Source organism: Ursus arctos, unplaced genomic scaffold, assembly GCF_023065955.2.
Source record: "Ursus arctos isolate Adak ecotype North America unplaced genomic scaffold, UrsArc2.0 scaffold_36, whole genome shotgun sequence".
Taxonomy (NCBI): Eukaryota; Metazoa; Chordata; class Mammalia; order Carnivora; family Ursidae; genus Ursus; species Ursus arctos.
This window is the reverse complement of record NW_026623050.1, coordinates 27,102,055-27,119,186: the sequence shown is the minus strand read 5'-3', so window position 1 is coordinate 27,119,186 and position 17,132 is coordinate 27,102,055. Positions and strand designations below refer to the sequence as shown.

Below are 17,132 nucleotides of genomic sequence, written 5' to 3'. Positions count from 1 at the left end.
GGACCACAATGGGGTGTGATGTAGTCCATCTTGGATGCTCTAGGATCTCAGGACAGCCCACGAAGAGTCCTATCTGCAAAGCACTGCAGATGGCGGCGGGGGGAGGTTGTCTCTCGATCATGCTCTGGATTAGTCTCTGGGTGAGTGGGGGGGAGGGTTAGCAAGTTCCTTGTGAGACGAGTCTATTCAACTTCACAAGCAGGGCTAGCTTTGCGAGTTCTAAAGAGCAATTATTAGCGAGAGACCAGGCCGTTCAAGGTAGCTTGAAATACCTGCCATCAGATGGGAGTAATTTTGCCTCTTCTCAAAACCCTGAAAAGGGGCCACATAAGGAGGGACCACCGCCCATGTCCACCATTGTTGTCATCATTACCATTGTCATTTGTCATATAAGGGCAGTCATTAAGCACCAAATATGCGTCAGGCATGGGGCTACGTGCCAATCCTCATAATCTTGCAAGCTAAAAGTACTTTCTTCATCTTACAGGAGAAGCAGCTCAAGTTCAGAGATGTTAACCAGTTTGTTGGAAATTAACTTACCGCGTGAAAGCAGCAGGGCTGGGGCTGGAACCAACAGCGCTCCCACTGCTGTAGCGGGTGTTCTACTTTGGCCGCTGTTTCCTCAACAACAGCAGAGACGTAGTGGCTTTGGCACCAAGTGAGCTTCCTCTGAGTGTCGCTGATTTAAACAGCGAAGGGGTTTATTGGAGAGTCACAGGGTAAATCAGGCACTGACAGAAAGGCCGAAGAACCAGGTAGGAACCCGCCCCTACGAAGACTTCCACATGGGACATTCCACGACGAAAGTATCTGGATGCTGGGAAGCCAAAACAGAAAGATAAACATTTACTGCAGACTCCTAGAAATGGCAGAGCATCGAGAATGTGGTATCGGCTCCCCAAGGAAAATGTATGGTCCAATGTAGCTAAAACCCACAACCATTGGTACCGGAGCCTTGGTGCCTCAAGACAGGAAAAATACAAGTCACTTATACATATTTGAACAGGTGATCGTGTCCCTTCTATTTGCCCCCCACTCACGCAACAACCAAACTTAACTGGGTGAGCTTTTGTAGTGACCACCCCCAGTGTGGCATTAACCTCACTCACTCTACCCAGCCTCCGAGATGGCCCCCAACGATCCTTGCGTCCTGATATTCTTACTCTTTTACAGTCCCTCCCACACTGAATCAGGGCTGACCAGTATGAACAATAGAATACAGTAGATATGACAACATGTGACTTCCAGAGCTCAGTCATAGAGGCACTGCAGCTTCCTCCTTGGTCTCTGGGACAGGTGGCTGTGGGGGAAGCCAGTTGCCATGTTGTGAGGACACTCAAGCAGCCTCATGCTAGCCACGTGAGTGAGCCACTGAGTTTTGGAGTAATTTCTATGCAACAATAACTAGAGGTGAGAAAGAAAAGAGGTAATATGTATGAAAGCAATAACCAATGAGGACACATAGTCTTTACTGGGGCTGAAAGGGACCTTCCAGCAGGTATGGGCACTTCCTCAGCAACAGCTGTGACAAGTTCCCAGATTCTCAGCAAACCAAGGGCTCCCTTATCTGTTTTTCATATGTAGCTGTGTTTGTAAGAGATGCCAAATATTTTGGCCTCCTGGGACAAGGGTAAGGTATTCGTGGGGCCCAAGGTAAGGCAGCTGAGGAATAGCCTTCCCTCTACGGGTAGTGAACTTCCAGCGCCGTAAGCCTGTCTGACCAAAGGCCTTCGTGTGCTGTGTTTCCCCTCTGTGTACACCAGGGATTGGCAGACTATGGCCCTTAGATCACTCACCAGTTTTTATCAATAAAGCTTTATTAGAAAATGCCTGATTGTGCATTGTCGAATGCTGTTTTTGCGCTACAACGGCAGAGTTGAGTAGTTGTAACAAATATCCTATGTGGCCTGCAAGGCCTAAAATACTTTCTCTCTGGCCTTTTAAGGAGCACTTTGCTGACTCCTCGTAGAGATGGTCAAAGCATTGTTGGCTAGCGCAGCTGAGAGCCAGAGACGCAGCCTTGGTTGTCTAGTCTCTGTCCCCAGCTCTGTAGAGGGCAAGGAGGCACCATGGCTTCTCCCTACCTCTCTCGTGATGAAAGACTTTCCAACAGGACAGAGAGTAGAACTACCAAGGAGAATCTCACCAAATCCTGAGATGTAAGCCAATAGAGGTCTGCCCTCCCGTGTTAGTTACCTGTTGCTGTTTAACAATTACCCCAAAATGTGATGCCTCAAAGCAGTAAACAATTATTATCTCACAGTTTCTGTAGGGCAGGAATCTAGGAATGGCTTAGCTTGGTGGTTCTGGCAGTCGGGGCAGTTTCACTGCAAGCCACAAGCATGTTCGCCTTATAACTCCTTGGTGGTCAGGCAACATTGCTGTAAAAGAAAAAAAAAACTGGTTGACAGTTTGTTTTGACAGTTTGTTGGTTTCGTCATCAGTGGACAGTTTGGTTTCATTTCCCCAGTGACGACAGTACTCCTGTTTTTATATTATGGAAATCTCAGCCCTCATCATGGTTTATACAGTGGCCCAGAATTTTGAACCTGCATTTCCCATGGAACTTTAAAATGTCTATCAATGGACATGTGACAGACGTGAACAGACAAGCTCACCAGAGTAGAAGGCTTTCACAAAGCAACTCAAAGCTCAGTTACAAATATACATCCTAGTATTGGAAACTAATACCTCTCTTAACGAAGACAGAAATTTTAGGAAAAAAAGAAAAGTGTGTGCTGAACAAGGAGATGAATCAACAAGGAAACAAAATGTAGTTTTGATATTATGAATGAAAGACAACAGAGACAAATGCTTAGATAAAATCTGCAATATAAACCCTTTTTTTGGTACAGAATTGCTGTGAATCTATACACATTTTAAATGTATTCAAATATTTTGCATTTAACACAGAAATATTAAAAATCTTGTTATTCACGTTTCATGTTTTATTATGTCTTTTTTAATGAGTGTCCCTCCTTTGTTTTTTGTGCTCTTATCTTTTACGTTAAAATTGCTTTATGGCTAATTAGTTATGTGGCAAACACGCTTGCAGCAAAGATGGTTATAAGGAAAATACCAGACATGGGTTCTGCCTTAGGTTCTTTCATGAGGTCAAAATGTTGGGGCTGCCATACCTGAAGGCTTGACAGGGGCTGGATGATGTGGTTTCAAAGATTTTTTTTTTTAATTTTTTTTTTTTATTTGATGGAGAGAGAGACAGCCAGTGAGAGAGAGAACACAAGCAGGGGGAGTGGGAGAGGAAGAAGCAGGCTCCCAGCAGAGGAGCCTGATGTGGGGCTCGATCCCAGAACACCAGGATCACGCCCTGAGCCGAAGGCAGACGCTTAAGGACTGAGCCACTCAGTGCGCCCCGCCCTTTTTTTTTTTTTTTTATTGGATGATGTGGTTCCAAGGTGGCTCACTCACAAGGCTACAAGTCAGTGCTTCACTTCTGTCCCTCTTGGGTCTTTCCATAGGTTGCTTGTGGGTCCCCACAACATGGCAGCTGGCTTCCCTGAGAGAAAACACACTGTCATTTCTATAGCATCCTATAGCTACCCAGTAGGCAGGGATGGACTACACACAGGGTGAATACCTAAAGGTGAGATTCATTGTGAACTCTCTCAGAGGCTGGATACACACATCTCACCTCACATAAGAGTACTTGGACATGGTGGAAATTGTCTTTGGAGAGGGAAGTAGATGGATACTCTAGTCTCTGCATGGTGTGATGGAGAGAACTGTGGAATGGCAGTCAGGAGACCTGAGCGTCAGTCCTGCTCTGCCCCTGACCTTCTGAGTGTCCTAGGATGGGCCACGTTCTGTGATGGAGCTGCAATTTTCTCATCCCTGGATAAGAAACTCTTCTGCAGTCAGGTCAATGTGGTGTGGGGGTTAAGTCCCCACCACTTAGCCAGTTCCTCATCTCTGTGGAACTCAATTTTTCTCATCCATAAGAGCAAGGGTGAGAATACCACACCCCTAAGCTGGTGTGAAGAATAAATGAGCCAGGCCATGTCATATGCCTAGCACACAGAAGGCGCCCAATAAGTACTAGTGGCCATTACTCGCAGCAGAAGTAGCAGTATCACCTCTAGCTTTAAGATCTCTGATCCACAGTCTGCTGTGAGCCCTGTGAATGAGAGGCTTCTGTATGCTCCCTCCTCTCCATCAGTCCAGACCCCTTCCGATTCCCTCCGGCGTGGGCTTCGGGTGGCTGTGCTCAGACCTCTGGGGAAGGCCGGGGTACCCACTTCCTTTCTCAGCATTTTGTGGCCAAGGCACTTGCATGCCTGTTATAGCTAGCTGAAATTAGAAACTGAGCAATGACAACAGCCTCAAGTTCAGAGTTGGGGCCCGTCCTTGGGACAACTGTGAAGCATGAGTCAGAGTGGCAGAGGTGGGCCGAACTTCAGAACCCATCTAGTCCCTGGTCGGGCCACCCCTGTGGGGCCATCATCCCTTCTCACAAGCCCCGCTGGAGCATTTGTCTGAAGATCCACCACCCACCACGCAAGGTCCATGGAAGTGCCCTTGGATAGTGCTGCTGGCTCGAGGCTATTCTGCCCAGACCCATGCTGTGGCCAAGCCACTGTGGGAAGCCCTCAGCTTCGGGTCCTCACCCCACTGTGACCATGGGGTTGACATCCATCCTATCCATCCCCATTCTCCTCAGCCTCAGCCAGGATCCCAGGCCTCTTCCTATACCCACTGGCTCCCAGACTCCATCCCCACACTACTCTATTCATCTTCTCACTGGCCTGGCCCCTGTCTTATTCTCCCTCATCTTCTCACTGCTCCATGATAATAAATCCTCTGTACCCTTTGCCTTTTCCTGGAACATTCCCTTCTCTCGGCCTGCTGTCCTCTCAGTTGGGGGCTGCTATTACCCTATACCTCCCTCAGAGTCGGGGATCAGTCTGAAAGCTTCCTGGTTCCCCAAGCCATTCCTATACTTCCCTTCATCTTGTGAAAGCCCCTGCTCCTTTAGGCTCATACCATTCGGCCCCCTCCCCTTCCCTGATGTTCTCCAGGCCTCCTGGTCAACCCACTCAATCATTAACCACCTTGGTTCCTGAGCTCCTAGATGCCCTTTGCACCCCAACTCCCTCATCATTCTTGGGACTTCATCATCCCTGAGGATTATTTTTCTAGGATCCCAATCTGAACCTCGTTGCCAAGAACACTTTCAGACCTCAGCTGCCCACTCCCTTCCCAAATCCCAAACCCAGCATCTCAATCTATGGCCAACATTTCCTGTCTTTTCAGCTTCCTCAAGCCTTGCTACAACAATTCTTTGTCCTCTTCATGAACACAGACCTACTGGGCCCAGTTCTTTCTCACTAACCATGAGTGTTCTTCTGGCTTCATTTCCCTTTCTTTCTGTCCTGGATTCCGTGGTCCTTCACTGGAATCACCCCCTTGCACACACCTGCAGCTCCCTCACTACTCCAGCCCTTCTTTGCACTTTACCCAACTTGCCATGATGCTTGGCCTTAGTACAAGGCTCTTCATAGTTTGTAGAGCTCTGGGAGCTACATGATTTCATTTGGGCATTTGGGTGGTCATATATGGTGTAGGGCAGGTATTCATATTTTTGTCATACAGATGAGGTACTAAGCCCAAAGAGGTGAAGTGGCTTTTCCAGAGATGCCCAAAGCTGAGCCTCAAACCTGTGCCTCCTGGCCCCAGGTCCACCTCGCCTCTTGAAGGCAGCCCATCTAGAATAGGTTGGGATTTGGATACCTGGTGATGGGAGTGAGAGTGGGGGCAGGCACCCCAGCAGAGGGGAGATTGTTCCTTCATGGTGATGGGGGCAGGAAAGGTGGTGGTCCAGAGCGGGACTGTGGTGCTCCTCCCAGGCCCCTTAGAGGCTGAGAAATCCTTCCTCACAGGCTGCCTTGCAGAGGTGCACTGGTTGCGAAATGCAAAACCAGATGCCATTGGTAAAGCACACTGTCTGACACAGCATTCCTCTGGCTTCCCAGCCTTCTGCAAATCCCATTTCTTTCCGTGTTGGGGCTCAGGGGGCTGAGGTCTCTGCAGCACTCTACACATCAAAGACACCACCAGGTTTCCCAGCAGAGCCCTCAGAGGCTTCTAACCAGCCTCTGACAATAAAATCACTTTTAAATAAAAACCAAGACTCGATATTTGGCAGAAAAGGGATTAACAGGATCAGTGGTGCGGGGGATGACATCATGATATTTTTGTTGGCACTTCCCCAGCTCAAGTGTGAGGAGTCTGGGCATGGAGGGAGGATATATACTTTTTTTCTTTTCAGTGGACTTGGCCGCTCTGAGTGTAGATCTGGAAAATCCAGGGAGCTGGAGGGAGGTGGCATGGTTGGGGGTGACCTTCCAGCAGGGGCAGGGCATCCACTGGCCTGCGGGGGTGAGCACACTGGGCCTGTCAGGGTAGAGCAGGGACTGGAGAGTCATTCTCTTGGGGCCTCAGTCAACAGGAGAGGAGAGGCCCTGTTTGGGGACAGGGCGCTGAACTTAGAGAAAGGTGCCAAAGTGGGCAAATGTCCTGGTCCAACCAGCAGGAGAGACAGGTTGACCTAGAGAAGCATATGGCCCGACCCTTCCCCATGCAGACCTCTGGGTGCTGTGGCCACTAGAGATGCCCACAATGACAGGGCCATGAGAGTCTTAGAGAGCACTGATCCAATGGGTGCTAAACTTATTCTGTTTTTTAGTTAAGGAACTCTTGTTTCAAATGAGCTACTGAGGACTGGAGGAGGAATTGCTGCAAGGCTTGGCACTTCCTGGCTGTGCCTGCCTGGCTCCTGAGGCTGCCTTGGAATCTACCAAGAAATACAATTGAAAAGCCCATCATTTATTAAATGAACACTTACTAAGTGCCTGCTCCATACCTGGCACTTCTCCAGGCATAGAGAGTGCCGTGGTGAGCCAAACCAGCCCCCTCACCCCCTGGGGCTGCGAAAGACACACATTAATTAAATAATGACACAAATAAATGTTAACTCCCTCCTCCTCCGAACTGTATGAAGGAACTGGTTTGGGAAGTGCCAGATTCTTAGTGGGGCACTCAAGGCTCTGGGCTACGAAGCCCAAGCTGGCTCTCCAGCATTGGTCCACCTTGCTCTCCTACTTAACCCGAGGCACCATCCAGACCTTTGGTGCATTGCCCCATGTATAACTTTCTTTTCCCACCCCCGGTTTCCCTTGGGCTGCCTCATTTCCCCTCTCCTCCTTTCTCCCCTCCAGCTATCTCTGCCACCCCTGGAGGGACCCATGATAATCCCACATGTTAACAAAGTCTCCTCAGTTCGAGGGGACCCTGCCAGTCCTCTTCAGCACTTCTGCCTGGTCCAGAGAGGAGGGGAGAGGCCAGCACTGGTAAAGGAGCTAGAAACCTGGGCAGAATCCTTGTCCTGTTCCTGAGATGTTAGGTGTCACCCAACCTCACAGAGATGCCCATGAACTCACCTTGGACTGGTTTGATCCCCTCAGGTGTACACAGTTCCTTTCCTCAAGAAACTCCCTGAAGGCCAGGATTGACTCTCCTTCTCTGTCTTCTCCCAGTACCAAGTTCAGGGCCTTGAGCTCCTTAGGGGCCTACCATGACATTTGTTCATTGACCAGCACATTTTGTTATGAGCTCCTGGGCTGGCGTCTCTCACGTGCTCATTGCTGCCTCACCACTGGTTCCAGTCCAGCAGCTCTGAGTTTTCTTTTCATGAGGAGACTGAAGGCACCTCCTTCTGGAATCACATTCATAGCCTCAAACATATATTGGGTACCTACTGCATACCAAGCCTGTGCTAGGAATGACATCTTCTCTTCCCTCCAAAGAGTGTAGGGTCTAAGAGAGGAAGCAGACAAGGAAAGCAACAATGGTGTATCATGTGCTGGGGAGAGTTGGGGAAGCTACGAAGACGTGGAGGCCCCTCCCATCCTCCTTCAGAAGGTAGCGTCCACCCATCTACAGGAGCGAGCGAAGGTTGGGTTATCTGTCTGTCCTCTCAGGGCCTCTCCTGGTATTGTGGGTCTGCCTCCGTGAACCCCAAGCCACCCACTGGACGCTTGAGAAGCTAATGGTCCCTCTTCTCTGAGGTCAGTGACTAGATGAGCATTCCTTTGCTACCCCATCTTTTTGGGCTTCCTAAAATAGCCACATCATGCTGAACAGGCATGAGCTGAATTCTCTACTGAAGGGTTCCAACTATTATGGGTTCTGAAGGGTTCTTCCCCTATTCTGACATAGGGGAAGAAAAACCCAATTTCTTGTTAATTTAAACTTTCCCGTGAATCTTAAAGGAAAGGCACTGAAATCTAAGTCTATCACAAGCAGGTGTCCCTGATGACATCCCTTTACACCTGACCTATTTTACCAAACCCTGAGTTTCTCCTATATTTTGGCAAGTCCAGGTCTTCAGATCTCTACGTAACTCCTTTGGGAATCCTCTCTTCCTCTCTATTTGAAGTTTCTAACTTCCATCCTCTGATACCCCTGCCCTGGGACATTCATTCTGGAGTATTTCCCATTCAGCCACCCTCTCATCTCCAATCCCTCTCAGGGCCCCTCAAATCCTAGAGACCAGCCAGGACCAAGGCGGGAGAAGCTCCAAGCCCTGCAGCCCATGGGCAGCAGAAGATAAGGGTCCTTCTCTTTGGATTCCTTTTTTTTTTTTAATGATTTTTTATTATATTATGTTAGTCACCATACAGTACATCCCCGGTTTCCAATGTAAAGTTCGATGATTCATTAGTTGCATATAACACCCAGTGCACCATGCAATACGTGCCCTCCTTACGACCCATCACCAGTCTATCCCATTCCTCCACGCCCCTCCCCTCTGAGGCCCTCAGTTTGTTTCTCATAGTCCATAGTCTCTTTGGATTTCTTTTCAACATTCCCACCAGTGTGAGCTGTAAACAAATGGGTTCCATGATCTAGTAAAGCTACTGAATATGAATATGCATTTCTCCCCAAGACAATCATTAATTTTGGGAGATAGCATTGTTTAAACCATGCAAGACAAATCCAGCCGTTTAGTGGAGTGCTGGAGGTAGCCCATCCTGGCTTACAAGAGCTGGTTGATACGTTTTTAGGAATTTTGCAAGCCGGTTGTTAAACATTATCATTCTGAAGTAGTAAATTATATAAATATAAGCAAATACATCATACTAGAAACAAATTAAATAAGTGCTAAAAATGCAGTACCTTCTAATGGTTTTACTCTACTATCATCTATGTTCTTGAAGTCATTTCCATCTCTTGCCTCGGTGTGGCGAGATACCGTGTGTGCGCTGCGGCCGGGTACCACTATCCAACTCCACCTTCAGTGACATCACACTGGTAGCTAGAAGTCAGCCATGGTGGGAATATTGACACCATGGAAATTGGCAAACGTCACCCATTGGAGTTCCCCTCCCCCTGCCCAGAGCTGGTTGATAAACTTTAGCAGCTCTTCACTGAGTAAGGCCACGTGTTCTCAACGGGCATGGCACTCCTCTGCCTTCCTCAGGATGCCACGTCATTTTGCAGGGCTGCACTTGGCCTCTTGCCTGCCCTGCCTGGCGCCTTTTAGAACTAACAGCTCCTAATGGCAGCTGCCTTAATTACTCAAGGAAGGACTGAGTCACTATCTTAGGAGATGGAAGAGTTGACAGTTGGTTCTGGAAATGAGAAGTGTGTGTTGAATGCTCGGTGAGCGGTGAGCACCGGCCCTAGATCAGCCTGGGGGAGGAGACTTGGGGCAGCTTTGCCTGGGGAAGTGGGGCTGGGGCTAAGGGGGACGTCATATTCCTGGAGGGTGTGGGGCTTGCGTGGCGGGCTGGGTAAAGTCAGAGAACAAGCCTGGTGCCTCTCTCGACAGCATCAGCTTACTCAGCGGTAAGTAACTAAAAACATTGTTCCTATCAATGAAACACACATGCAAATACTATGTAGAGAGTACAACATTGGGATGAATTTTTAAATGAAAACAGGAGACTGCAAAGACATTTTTCCTCCATGACAGGCTCCTCCAGGCCATGGCTCCAGACCCCAGAAGCACCTAGTCTTTCTCTGGCATGAAGTCTTCAGACAGAAAAAAATTGAGCACCATTGAACTACAGGTCTTTGAGATATCCATAGGAATGAACCGAACAGAGGCTGGGAGAAAGTGGCTAGGGCATTCTAGAAAGCAGAATTCAGTAGAAAAGAGCAAGGGCTTGGATCGGATTCCTTGGGCTGGAATTCCTGCTCTGCTCCTTATTAGCTGTGAAGTATTAGGTGGGTTACTTAACCGTTCTGTGCCTGCATTTCCCACAGCTGTCAACGGAGGCCAGTGAGAGTGCCTAACGAGGAGGTCGTTTCAGAGGTGAAATTAGAGGTGTGTACGGCACTTGGAGCAGCCTTAGCGCTTGTTCTTTCCAGTCGTTTCAAGCAGAGGGAACAGCATGAGCAAAGTCCAAAGCCTGGACAGGCTGCTCCACGTGGTGAGGGCGTGGTATGCGTATGGTGGAAGGTGAGGTTGAAGCGCTGTCTGGACTCATGGCTCTCAACTCACTTGACCTCTTGGGTCTTCCCTACACAGGGGAGGGGGGTGAGCTTGCTAACCACCGAGGTCCATTCTGGTGCCCACAGCCTATGTCTTATTGCATCCTTTATCTACCTCTTATTTCTGAATACCACATAGAACATTCAGGTCCCCCCTGCTTAGGGATTTAATATATTTTTATGTTGCTCACCAGTTACTTTATGAACTAGTCTTCCCATCCCCAAACAAAGGAAAGTATATATTTAATTTAAAATGCTAAGGTGAAGAGATAATCTAGATACAGTTATCTTTTTTAAAAAAAATTCATTTGGCTAAGTTCACAGCAAGGTATGGCACAACACATGAGAACAGAACTCTGTGGTCTGTGGAATTAAGAGAGATTTGGGTAAAAATCCTGGCCCACCAAAGTTGTTTCTTCTTCGACCTTTAGTTTCTTCCTGTCTGCAATGGGCTGCTGATAAAAGGACGGACCTCCCAGGGCTGCTGTGAGAAGTTAAATGACCTACGTCAGGTCCGACTCTGAGAGAGCAAGGTCAACTTCCCGTTGCTCCTCCAGACGCTGCTCAGGAAGGAGGAGGCTGAGGCTGGCTCTCTCCCTGCTGGGCATCATCACCATCAGTAGGCCGTGTCCCTCGACCCCTTGTCACGGCCTGGGGAGCTTCGTGCCATCCACCCCGGGGCACTGCATTCTCCTACGTGGGTCCCCCGTACTCCCCAGTCTCAGGATGATGAGCCAGTCAGAGCTCTTAGCTGCAAGCGAGCAGAAGTCATTCTTAGGAGGAGCGGGTTCCCCTCACTGAGTGCTCTCTGGGGAGAACAGGTGCCCAGTGGGGTAAGTGGCCCTGTCAGAAAGGGCCTTTCTCTGGTCCTGACCTAGATGTAAAGTCGCACGTCTGAGGCTTGGAGGATTCTCTAAAACAACGAAAGAGCCCTGGAGGGGGTCAGGGCACTGGCTGGGGCTCCTGTCTCACTGCTGTGTTTCTGTGGGTGGACAGTGATGACTCTTCTCAGGACTCGGTTTCCTCCTCTGTAAAGCCAGATGATTGGGGTATCATTTCCCAAGGCGGCAACACATTGCTGCAAACCAGGTGGCTAAGCACCACAGGAATTTATCCTCTCACAGTTTGGAGGTTGGAAGTCTGAAATCAAGGTGACCGCAGGTCACGCTCCCTCTGAAGCTTCTAGGGGAGAATCCTGCCTTGTCTTCCAGTTCCTGGGAGTTCCTGGTATTCCTTGGTGTGGTGGCATAGCTCCAATCTCTGCTTCCACCTCGACATGGCCTTTTTCCCTGTGTGTGTCTCAGTGTGTCCTCCCTTTTTCCTATAAGGACGCCGTCCCTGGACTTAGGGACCACCCCTCAACCAGATCCTTAACTAATTACATCTGCAAAGACCTCGTTTCTAAATAAGGTCACATTCTAAGATTCAGGTGGCTGTGAGTTTTGTGTGTGGGCGGACACTATTCAACCCAATACAGTTGGATTATAGGGTCTCGATAGTTCTTACCAGTCCCAGGCCTTTGGAAGTCAGTGGGTACGCAGAATTCCCTGGCCAGGCACCTCTCTTCTGCTGGGACTCCTTTGGTAGAGATTGGGTGAGGCAGGATATCTTCTGAGCTGTGCGAAGGGGAGTCATGAATTACCAGGGTGGTAATTGCCACCAGTGGGACTGCCACTACTCAGCACTGTATCATATCCCCCTCTTCTTCTCTCCCTCCTCTCACCACTGGACATGCCTCCACCTTCCTGCACCCCTCTTCCCCCAGCTCTTACTACTGACCTGTGTTGGATCCTGTCTGTGTTCTGGTCGCCGAGCTAGATACACCCATCACTTTCTTCCGCTGGCACTGTGAAATCAGTAAGATTACCACTGCCATTGAAAGTTACAAAACTAGGCATGGAATGGCAGAATCGGGATCTGAACGCAGGTCCGGCAGATCTGAAGCTCACGCGCTTGCCACGCACCTGGAAGATTCGGCAGCAGAAGCAGGCCCCAGCCTCTGGCTTTCATTTGGCATTACTTGTTTTCTAGGCAAGATTGTGAAACTGTCGAATTAGTTTACAAGATTTCCCTGTGAATTGCCTGATCTCTCTTCCTTCCTCTCCATGCCTTAAACCCCCATGGTGGAATCTGGTACCCTAAGGTGGGCTCCGGCCCCTTCAATTTCTTAGACCCCTCACTTCCACCAAGGTAACAGTGTCTGGTAACAACGTAAGATGCTGCCCTTGCTTCACTCTCAGCCTCCAAGGGTCTCTGTGTTGTTCTTAGCACATGGCCCTACGTGTGGAAAGCAATTTCCTCCACTCACTCTTCTTCCCTTTCCCCTGTCCTTCTAAAGGCACGGCTGGGCCCCGCTTGTTTGACCAGGGCACAGGTTCCTGCTCTGTTATGACAACTTCTATCATAAAAGTGTACAGTCTTGGGGCACCTGGGTGGCTCAGTTGGTTAAGCATCTGCCTTCGGCTCAGGTCATGGTCTCAGGGTCCTGGGATCAAGCCCCACATTGGGCTCCCTGCTCAGTGGAGAGCCTGTTTCTTCCTCTCCCTCTGCCTGCCACTTTCCCTGCTTGTGCTCTCTATCTCTCTGTCGAATAAAGAAATAAAATCGTTAAAAAAATAAAAGTATACAGTCTGAACTCTTAGTACATAGCAATTTTTCTTTGACCCAACACACTTAAAAAAACAAACAACAACTTAAACACACTCTTTAGCCAGGTCCTAAATAATAATATTGACAGAAACATGTTTTTTTTTTTTTATGTGTCACAGTTTTTCCAATACATTAAAAAAGTTTGTTCATTACAGCCTAATGTCACCTCCTGTACTCAGCGTATGGGAGTCACGTTGGTGGGGGAGCCAGTGTTCTGCTTAATTGAGGCATCCGCTAGAGATGCTGGGGGCTTTGGGGGAAACAGAAGTACATATTGATGTAACCCTTTGGGCAATCAGTGTGGTTATATGTGTCAGAAGCCTTACATTTCACTCTCTACTTACACTTCTAGAAAATAATTCTTGAAATTAGTCCCGAAGCAGATAAAACTTGATTTATTTCATAGTGCCACTAGCAAGTATTTACAGATTTACGAATTCCATAAGCAAATGTTCTGGCAGCCGGCTAGGGTTCCAGTGATGTGGCAAATGAATCATGATGTGTCCTTCTTTGTGGAATATTAGGTGACTATTAAAGTGAAACTCCGTAAAATTAAATGGAAGAATCAGGGCATATACCCATGGCTATTAAACACTTAGGATGATCATTACTATGCAGAATAAAATATGCATAAAAGAAAGACGTAAGAGATAGTGCTGAAAGCTAGAATGCAGAGCTACAGTTTTTCCCCTCTATTTTCTCCCTCTGTATTATTTCCACGTTTTAAAAGGTAAGCTAATGGGGATGTACTGTATGGTGACTAACATAATATAATAAAAAATCATTATAAAAAAATTAAAAAAAATAAAAGGTAAGCTAAAGGGTGGGGGATTAAACCATTGACAAAATTATTTATGTATCTTTTATGTCCACTCTCTGGACAGGGACACTGCCATTGCAGTGATGGTCCCCGGTCTTTCAGTTCGAGCCACAGTCTCTAAAAAGGTGAGGCATAATGGGGTATAGAGGCCTGTCACATGAGTGCCTACAGAGGAACACTACAGATCGACAGGGAGTCCCCAGGAAAGGGACAGTGCTCACTGCTGCCCAGCAGCACCTGAAAACACATTGTCCTTTAAGAGAAATGTCCAGCCTGACATCTCAAATTACTGCCCAGGGCCAGGGGAAGAGAGGATAGAGATTCCCCAGGGGTGGGGTGCCTCCCCCTGGATGTCTTCAGGACAGTTCCTTTGGCCGTGGAGGTTCTGTAAGGCCCTGGCCAGCAAGCACCATGCGAGCCCCGGGGCAGGCACTGAGCCACCATTGTGGGAGCTAGGAAACAAGATGACGTGAATTAAGGAGAACAGAATGGCCATCACAACAAAATAGCTACTCTTTACTGAGTGCCTAAATGCATGTGCATACGGGGATACGGGAAATTTATCCTGTTTAACACTCATAAACCACCCTACCAGGGGAAAGGGTTATAGCCCCCATTTTGTGGGTGAGCAAACAGACACAGAGAGGTTTAGCAACTTCTGCAAGGTCACACAGACAGGATTCACAGTCAGGTCTCGCTGATTCATCACTTTTTCAGGGATGCTCCCTGGCTGTCCATGGAAGGGGTCTAATACTATTCATGCCCTCCCTGCTTCACCAGCTGTGGTAAAGCACCAGGTAATTGGAGATGTGGCAATAAATCAAGCAATGGCTTCTCAGGGATACAAACCACAAGTGCGGCTTCCATGTGCTTAAGTAAGTTCATCTTAGCCTTCTTTGGGGTTGCCCCAGTGCTCGGCCATGGAGAATGCCAGGATGCGCGGGAGGTGCTGAGACGCTGACGCGTACGCGTGGCTCCACTGTGGCCTCACGGACCAGGTTATCTAATAAAGGTTTTATATTTATATTTTATTAGGCAGTCATGTTGGTTACCTTCATATTAATAAGGAAAAGTATGGTTAGGAGCCCTTCCTTCTTCATGGCTCCCTCTCACTCATCAGGTTTCAGCCTGGGGCACACATGTGTGCTTAAAGCATTAACCCCTTAAACAGGATAGTAACCCTAAACACACACACACACACACACACACACACACAGTCCTTCACACTATAGCAATTTGCTGAAAACGCTGACTAAATCATATTAACCTAATTGCTAGGTTGAAATAATGGTAATGATGATGATAGTAATAATAAAAGAATTGCTCTCAAATTATTCTGAGTGATGTTGCAACACCAGCTGCCATACTCATTCCCCAAGAAGGAATTTGCATTTTCAGACTCAGTTCATACCAGGCAAACGGCGCCCTGGGAAGATAAATGACAGTCCTTAATGAGGTGTTCTCTTGCCTAGAGTGAAATCTTTCTGCAAAAGCAGGTGAGCACCAGTTTCCAGATAGGATTCAGGCCAAATGTCCAAATTTACAGACTTCCAGGAGGCGAATTAGAATATGAAATCTGCTAAACATCTTGGGCTCTGATTTCAAGTGGTTTCCTTTGGGGTGGCCTTGCACGTTAGCTGTGAGGGCCATTCCCCGGTAGGAATGGGCTCTCTGGCTCTCTCTGGCATGGAAAGGGTGGGAGCTTTTATGGAACACCTCTGGAAACCAGCGTGGGGGTCTTCTCTCCCGCCGTGGCAGGCGGGCCTCAGTCTGAAATGCCCCAGCTAATTAAAGACATAGGGTAGAGACGAAGGTCCTAAGGGGCTCTCCAAAAAGACTTACTGAGCACCCACTGAGTGTGGTTCTGCCTTGGGGAGATGGTCAGGATACAGCCCTTGCTGTCTGGAGTTTATAGCGAGTAAAGGAGAAACATCTACACAGATAACTAGTGCTCTAAAAAAGAAATGCTTTGGGAGCCAAGGGTAAGCTGAGTCAGTGACAACTGACAATGATCATTGAACTGGGTCTTCAAGTCTGAAAATGAATTCACCAGATGAGGTTAGAGGTGGGGAGGCCAGTTGGAGGGTAAGCAGGGGAAGAAGAGCATTCCTGACAGAGACAAAAAGCATAAGCAAAAGCAGGAAGGAATAAAAAGTATTGAGAAGTAATCCTGTCCAGCATGACGGCACCTCTCCTTCTGTCCACCTGCCCTAGTTTCCAGGGCACCCATCTGCTGCCTTAAGCCCACTCTCTTAAAATGCCCCTGTGCTATGAAGAGGTCCTTGGGGCAGTAACCATGTTTATATTGCTCTGTGCTGTGTCACATTTTATCATCATTCAGTTATAAAATCTTTTATAATTCCATGAGTCTTCTTTCTTTGACCCATTAATTATTTAGAAGTATATTTAGAAATTTTAACACATGAGTTTTGTGTGGAAATGGTTCAATTATTGACTCACAGCTTTATCGCTCTGACATCAGAGAATGTGACCTGTATAATATCAGTTCTTTAGTGCCTTGGGATATTTCCTTTGTGGCTAGGGTATACGACTGATTCCTGTAAGTAGGTAGTTGAAAAGCTATGAGATGCAAGGGTCTATAATTAACGGCTCAAATCTTCTATATCCTTCACAATTTTTTTGTCTGTTTGAACACCTTCTGGGAGAAGTGATTGCAATCTACCACTATGATTGTGGCTGGTCCATATCTCTTTATGATGTTGTAGGTTTTCCTTTATGTATTTTGAGGCTATACTGTAATATGCATATGGGTTCAGGAGAGTTCTACTTCCTGGTGAACTGTTCCCTTTGTCAAGAATTTCTTTACTGTCAAGTTTCTGTCTTAAGGCCTATTTTGTTTCAAATTAATATTGCTAAGTTGGCTTTTAGTGAATACTTACCTGGTATATTTTATTCTAATTTTCTGCTTTCAACTTTTTTGTGTCTTTGGTTTTAGATGTGTCTTTTGTGAACAGCTTTTAGCTGGATTCCAAGGCCTAGTCCAGTGCCTAGAACATAGTAGGTACTCAGTAATTATTTCTTGAATGAGTTAATGGAAAAAATTAAATCCAATGTGAAAATTTGTCCTTTAGCAGATGTGTTTCATCTGTTTATATGTCATGATTACTGACATATTTGCCTTATACCC

At 47.5% G+C, this 17,132-nt stretch overlaps 1 long non-coding RNA gene across 1 annotated transcript in view; it reads right to left on the bottom strand.

Annotated features, from left to right (window-relative positions):
* Positions 1-328: 328 nt before the first annotated feature.
* LOC125282840 (uncharacterized) overlaps positions 329-17,132 on the bottom strand; it is a 90,761-nt gene continuing 73,957 nt past the window's right edge. The window contains exons 3-7 of the long non-coding RNA XR_007190205.2: positions 12,295-14,987; positions 12,022-12,131; positions 3,430-3,517; positions 2,262-2,381; positions 329-817 (exon numbers count right to left, since the gene is read on the bottom strand). This is a non-coding gene — a long non-coding RNA (uncharacterized LOC125282840). The remainder of the gene's footprint in view (positions 818-2,261; positions 2,382-3,429; positions 3,518-12,021; positions 12,132-12,294; positions 14,988-17,132) is intronic.